The following is a 7,884-nucleotide window of genomic DNA, read 5'->3' as shown; positions in this document are numbered from 1 at the left end:
TGTCCCACTGCTCCTGGGATCACTCAAGATCGTCTCAAAAATCAGTAGTCATCTGTCGACTAAATTTAGTTCAGTGTTATTGTTGAAGCATGGAGATAGGGGTGTTACTCCCTTGTTAAAATTATTCTGAGTAAACACTGCCTTGACATGGAATGTTGCTGAATTATAATACAGGCGGAGATATCAAGCAAGTAGAGTTAGCTTATTTTTCTTCCACTTTTTATCCACATATATTTGGAAAGAAAAGAATTGGAAAATAAATGCAGACCTGCATCTTATCTGTTAATGGGATGGCAACATTATCTTGTTTTTACTCCTCCTTTAAACTGGATTTTGATGTCTATTAATTCCAACCTCTTTCAACGATGAAATTGCGTTAACTTCTCCCACTTTGACCACTCCTGGAATGGTACACTGCAAACACCCTCACTCTTTGGAGAAACCCATATTTTCATTGGAAAAGAGGAGAAAAAAAGAATTTGAAGGTCATCATTGTAATGAAATACTACAAAAATCAATTATGCTAGTAGCATCAAGTTTTAAAAATCCCACTTAAACCCACATATTCATCTAAGGAGATACATTATAATTTTGGTACGATCATGCTTGAAGCTAGATATTCCTAGACTTCAGGGATAAAACTGAAAATCATACAGAATAATTACTTGAACAAACCTCCTTTTAGGCGTGGTTACGTGTGTGCAAACACCATCTGACCATCAGGCGTGCCGTGGGGACTGAGAGTGAGTTGGAGTGGCCCCGCCCCGTCAGATGGGGGACTTCCTCTAGCCCGCAGGTGGACCCTCCCTCCACCATGAATGAAGTTCACAGAAGAGTCTTTTCTCCCCCGCTCAGCCCCGCCGGCAGGAGGAACAGGACCTGATTCTAAAGGAAGCTGCATATTCCCTCAGATCTCATCCATCTTGTGTTGCTAGTGTAGGTTTTTAAAGTGGACATCCTCACAGATCAGTTATCAGAGACCTCGGCAGCGTTAATTCTTGTTTAAAGGAAAAGGACCTTGATCCTCTACACGAGTGGTCCCCAACCCCTGGGCCGCAGACTGGTGGCCATTTGGTACCGGTCTGCAGAGAAAGAATAAATAACTTACATTATTTATGTTTTATTTATATTTAAGTCTGAACGATGTTTTATTTTTAAAAAATGACCAGATTCCCTCTGGTCCATCCATCTAAGACTCACTCTTGACACTTGTCTTGGTCACATGATACATTTATCTGTCCCACCCTAAAGGCCGGTCCGTGAAAATATTTTCTGACATTAAACCGGTGCGTGGCCCAAAATAGGTTGGGGACTGCTGCTCTCCACAATGTCAACGGTATGTTCATCATCAAGTCAAATGATGAGGGGAATTGTGGCATCAGTACTTAATAGTCGGTTTGTGTAAGCACCACGTCTTTGGGAAGGTGACAGGGATCACAGATAACCTGCCTGGAACAAAACTCGCACAAATAGCTCCCTTTTTCTAGTTGCTGGATAGAAAGCCATGATCACCGAGTACTTGGGCAACCTGGTTTCTGATTGTGTGGGGAGAGCAGACGCAGACACACAAGAATAATACTGTAGAGAAGGCATGAAACGTGTGGGCTCTGAATCTTGACTGGCTGGGTTTGATCTTCACTCTGACTTACTGGCCTTTGAACTTGAAAAGATTACTTAAGCTCTGTGTGCCTCAGTTGTTCTTGTGTGAACTCAGTGTCATAACAGGGCACAGTTGCTATGAATAATGCCTAGCCCTTAGTAGAAGTCCAATAAATGTTAGTTATTCATATTATGAGAAATACAATGTGTGTCTCTTAAATTCAAACACTGGTGATTTCTGCGTGACCAGGCAGTGGCACAGTGGACAGAGCATAGGACTGGGAAGTGGAGGACCCAGGTTCGAAACGCCAAGGTTGCCAGCTTGAGCGTGGGCTCATCTGGTTTGAACAAGGCTCACCAGCTTGAGCCCAAGATCACTGGCTTGAGCAAGGGGTCACTTGCTGTGCTGAAGGCCCACAGACAAGGCACATATGAGAAAGCAATCAGTGAACAACTAAGGAGCCTCAGTGAAGAATTGATGTCTCTCATCTCTCTCCCTTCCTGTCTGTCTGTCCCTATCTGTCTGTCTCTCTCACTCTCTGTCTGTCACACACACACAAAATTACACTGGTGATTTCTAATCTTTTTTTCTCTCATTTCTTCCAGTTGCTACTTTCGTGAATTTGATGTCTGTATCCTAAAACATCCCTAAAATGTTGATTAATGTTTAAGGATTGTAACACAGAAGTTAACTTTTCCTGAGCATGTTATAATATTCCTTAGAACAAATGCCCTTGGTTATAGTAACTAAACTCTATATTGGGTGGCATTTTCTTCATGTTGCAGTACTTGAATAATGTAGAAGGTTCAAGCTGACAAGGAATTAGAGGCCATTATTTAACAGAGAAATGAATCTAGACCCAAATGGATATTGTGATCAAAAGTCACCCAGCAAGAAAGTTGAGGATCAGACTAAAAGGCAGGTCTTCTGAGACTGAAATCTCTGTTTTCTTTATACTACTCTGCCCTTCTTCTCAGCTCTTACATTGCAGTCTTCTTGTTTTTTAATAAATGTACGTATTCTTTTTCCTTTATGCATGTATTCCTTAGAAACGAGAAATGCATTGAGGATTGGAAAATACATTTGTCAGGCTAATTTACATGCAGATAGCATTTTCTAGCTTTCTGATTCTAAATAACCCTTACACTATTGAACAAATGATTAGGCATTTTTCATAAACCAATATTGTTAAATCTTTAATCAAGCCCAGAGGCAATACCTCAAAGGAATCAACTATTGTAATGATATGACTTCAATTAACTAGTTTGTAATTCAATAATGCATTTCCTTAGAGTAGTCTCAGAACTTTCCAGGCATTATTACCATAATTTTCAGGGCTCCTATTTGGTATTTATTCTGAGTGCTGAACATAATAAACAGAAAAATCACAGTCCCACCCACAAGATCACTTTCATGTCTTAATAGAATGCACTGCAGAGTAGCATATCTACAAGAAAATATTTGCAGCCATGTTTTATGACTGTGGATTAGTGATGGGTCTGTGTGGATTCTTCAGAGAGGAAAAACACATGAGGATTGTTTTTCTAAGCAGTCAAGAATCTAGACAACTAAATATTAAAGCTGCTACAATCTCTAAATGAAGGTGAGAGTTCCATTTGCTTCACAAAACACATGTGAGAAACATAGACAGTACCCATGAATTTTAACTCTGGGAAGTTGAGACATTCGCTAAGACAAGGAATTGGTACCTGGTGATACTCTTGTTACCCAGATCAATTCCCCTAAACCTGCTGTCCATCTATTTAACTCTGCAACATCCTGTCTAAGGTATCTTCTTTCTTAACAGCTCTGTGTCTTCGTGAATCGAATATATATGTTTCCTTTCACAATCAGCTCCTTTAAAGGGTATTCGGGTACCAGAGCAAATGTGTGAGTGTGTGCACACACCTGTTAACATATGAAGACTCCGTAGAATTATGAAGGCAGGTGATTTTTGTCTGAGGCACAAGGACCCCACTTATCTTCTTGAGTACAGGAAAGAACAAGATGACATTCATGCTCATTTCCCGTTTTCTGGTATCTTGGGAATAATTCTAGAAGGAGAGAGAACGGAGCTCGTCTGTGAGCTACTGAAGGCAATGCCCACCATCTGGTGACTAGGATGTTGGCACACGCCTCTGCGCTCAAGGTGATTTTCTGTGCATCTGTAATGCATGGTTCCTTTATATTGTCACAGCTCTGTCTAGAGGGCATTTTGTCTAAAGAATTAGATAACTTCTTTTTCTCAAACACATAAAAGTAGATCAGAGCGACAGTGATGGATCCTATAACTTCAAGTAATTATTGGTTTTTTACAATCATTTTAGCCTCACTTACCAGGGAGAGACAAACAGTATAGAGAGCTTAGAGAGCATGATTTTTACAAAACCATGTATCAGAAAACTTTTTGTTTGTGTTTTATTTCCACTGATGAACCCAATGATTTCATCAAAGTCACACCAGAGTTCCTATACCAACCTAAGTCAAAACAGATGGTCAAGGATCGAAACCTTGACATTCCGTCATAGACAACATTTCCAAGAAGTGCCACTTGGTCCTTCTAAACTATGTGAGCTTGCCCTGAAGGTGTAGAGAGGGAAACTCTATAATGGGGAGAAGGCAGGGGATAAAAGAAGAACCCCATTTCTGGAGCCAGGCAACGATACTAAGTGTAAAACCCTGACTTGGTTGCCACCTACTCATTTCTGTTCACTTACATACTCACAAGAATACACCCATTGCATTTGCTTACAAATTGCTTTTTGTCGAGTCATTTACAGTCTTTTCTCATTCTTTATTTTGGGAGTTGGTCAGCATTGTTCAGAATATTTGCTTCTGTTTTCTACCCTGGTCCTCTGTATGCAATCAATCTCTTCTTTATTGGGTTAAGAGTTAACCCTTAACATAAGATCAACTCTCTTGGCTCCCTAGACTACATGAAAAATTTTAGGCAACATTTTGTACATTTTATTCTGTTTCTTTCTATTCCTTTAGGAACCAAACTTTATAGTTCTTCTCATATAAATTAGGTTATTAGTTACGTACTAAAGTGTGATATATATCTTTTAACATTATAAAAAGGTAAGAACTTTAGGATGCTCTAAGTTATATTAACCCCTTATAAAAGTCCATGCTATTTTGGTTCAAAGTTCTTCATTGTGGTCGCTATCTTTAACAACACAACGAAAAAAGACTACGATTATTATTGTTTATACAGACAATATTATCCTGGTTAGATTTATGTGCATTAATTTTTCTCACTACGAGTATTATTTTCTTCTCAAAGTATATTTTTTAGAATCCCCTTTAATTTAGGTCTATTTTTGGAAAACTAGTAGTTTCCTTTATTGGAAAATGTTTGATTTCATCCACATACTTGAAAGTGGTTCTTTTTTCTTTGTTTTTGTTTGTGTGTGTGTGTGTGATTCTTAGAAACTCTAGACCTACAATATTTTAACCTCTCTATATTTTAAATACCTCAGTTCAATGGTTTTATCTTCATTTCTTAAATGAAGAGGTCCGCCGAAAGATTATTTTTCTTTTGAAGAAGTTCTCTTCCTCTGACTGTAAGATATTTTTAGATGTTGGTGTGTCCAGTATTTTTTGTTTGTTTGTTTACTGATCTGCATCTGGATGTCTTTCAACCACTCCCTTTAAGACACAGTGTGTTCTTCGTACCTGTGAACTGTATTGAATTCAGACCTTCCATCAGCTCTGAATAATTTTATCCTTTATCTTCCCAAGAGTGCTCCTCTTTCCTCATCTCCTCCGAAATGTATGTTAGAACTTGCTCTCCACACCTTTAAACTCTCTTACATGGATTTTTCTTTGTCCACATCCACTTTGAGTAAATCTTTGGGGTATTCTTTCAGCTGGTTTACTCTACCCACTGTATCAATTGTGCTGTTTCATCCATGTTTTTCAACAATGATGTTTTCACTGAAACACTTGCTGCTTGTTTCTTGGGCGAACAGGCCTCCTGACCGCTCATCTGCATGATTCTAATTTTCGTTCTTCAAACCCCCACCCATGGCGTGTTAATGTCTGAGTGCCAGTTGTCTGAGTCGGCCCTCTGCTGGGGAATCACCCTCATAACACTTGGTGTGATTCCTGATTCTTGGCGGGTCCCACACTGGTAAATCTGGAGACGTGAACCTGATGGGACTGTCGCCCACGGCAGGGGATCCTTTTGCTCCTCTGGGACGCAGAGTCCATGCAGCACTCCAGCCGACCCTGCCCTGGGCCGCCCAGGACCCTTTGGGGATCGTGGGGACTTCCTTCCCATGAACTGCCACATGCGAGGGCCGTTTTGTGCAGAATCTGCAACGTGAGCTCCTAGCCCCGATGTTACATTTCCCACCTTCCAAATGCTCTTTTAATCAAGGAGTTGATACACTGTGGCACTGTCTAAGCCGTTTAAATTTACTTACATAGTGTTTGTTGAAAGTCAATCATTTGATATTTTAATTGCTGGATAGTCACGTATATATTGTCATAAATAAAGTTATATGGCCAGTTTGCTAAACAAGATTTTACGGATGGATGGGCAGAGGAGACACTTAGGAATACCAGTTCTCTCTTTACAAGCACGGGTCGTATACAGTTTACCTTCTGAGCAAGTGAAGTTAGAAATGTTCCTTTCTCTCACCTGCTATTTAAACCTGATGTACATTGATTCGATTTGTTGTTTTAATGAAATAAGGCACAGCATTAAAAACTAATGCTTTGGAGAGCATATATATGGTAGAAGTCTGCCATCATAAATCACTTTGGCGAATGCAACAGTTTTATTCCACTGGAGGTCATTCAGTGTTGGCACAAAAAATCAATTCAAATCAAATCAAAGTGTAGCTGCACACATTTCAACACTTTTTTTTTTTTATTCAGGCAGCCAATATATAGTAGGTACTCATATATAGTAGGTGCTCTGTAGCAATTATTAATTATGAGAGACAGGATTTATTTCATTCTCACAACAACCCTTTGAGGTAGAAGCATTTGCAGCCATTTTACAGCTAAGTATACTTAGGTTTAGGAAAGTTAACTAAGAAACTAACCAAGATAACACATCTAATCAAGTAAAAAACCTAGACTCTAAACCAGAACTATGTTCAAGCTCAATGTTCTTGATCACTTGTACTGTTTATTAAAATACTAAGTTAATATGAGGTACTGTACAGCAATAGATATCACTGAAATGCTATAACAAGAATAAATATGGATAATGGCAACAGTTTTCTGGCCACCCATCTCCAGTATGATGTAGTTTTTCCTTCGTCCAATCCCTCTGTTGTCATGGCAACAGTTGAGCCATCTGGGAACAGAAGCATCTTGAAAAACGATAGCCAACAATACAGATATGGCAGAAGTGAAGTCCATGTTTTGGGAAGTTCTTCCAAAACAAGGGCAGGTGTCTGCAAAAAATTGTAACCACAATGGTGCTGTATAGACCCAAACTTTTACGCTTAAAATCTCTGACTTTGGAAAAGCTGGAAAAAATGCAACAAGAAACACAGGAAACTGATTCACCAACAAGAAATAGCAGAAAATGAACAACAGCAAATAAGTCACTGAATAACTTAGCACTTCTACAGGACACCCTACCTGACTATTAACAACAGCTAGAAAACAATCCACTTGTGTGCTGAAAGTAGTATGTGTTAATAAGATATTCAAATAGGTAATATAAAAACACCCAAGACCAATAAAACGTGAATTTAACCACTCTAGTTTGTACTGAACACAAGCCATTAAAAAACTAATCCAGATAAAAAAAACAAAACAAGAATAAATATGATCAGAAGCACACAGGACAGAAGCGGGTGTGCCAACAGCCCAGGTTGGTTGGAGGGGAGGAGCTGTCCCACACTGGAGTCAGGGGTGGGCACAGGAAGCACGCAGGCTACGAGCGGGTATGCCAATAGCCCGGCTCCTCAGGTCTGTTGGTTGGAGGAGGTATACCACGCTGGTTGGCACCAGAAGCACACAGGGGCCCTCAACTGGACCGGCGCCACGGCTGGAATCAGAGCTCCGGAGCCAGGTGAACACCCAGAGGCAGAGTCCGAAGGAGCGGCAGCACCAGCACCCGGCAGCACGCAGGCTGGGCCAGGGCGGAGCCCGCACCGCGAGCACGGTGCCCAGCTCCCAGCCTAACCCGCTATAACCACCCAGATGAACACATGGAAAGGGGGGCGCAGTCAACTCAGCTGCGATTTGCGGACAAATGCTGTGAGCCGCGTGCAGGCGTGCTGCAGAGATGCTTAGAGGGACTGAAAAGGCACTTC

At 40.5% G+C, this 7,884-nt stretch overlaps 1 pseudogene; it reads left to right on the top strand.

The window, feature by feature from the left end:
- The first annotated feature begins 6,959 nt into the window (after nt 1–6,959).
- On the top strand, nt 6,960–7,174 carry LOC136320291 (BBSome-interacting protein 1-like; annotated as a pseudogene).
- The last annotated feature ends 710 nt before the right edge of the window (nt 7,175–7,884 follow it).

Source organism: Saccopteryx bilineata, chromosome 1 (genome assembly GCF_036850765.1).
Source record: "Saccopteryx bilineata isolate mSacBil1 chromosome 1, mSacBil1_pri_phased_curated, whole genome shotgun sequence".
NCBI lineage: Eukaryota > Metazoa > Chordata > Mammalia > Chiroptera > Emballonuridae > Saccopteryx > Saccopteryx bilineata.
This window is presented reverse-complemented; position numbering and strand designations above follow the sequence as displayed.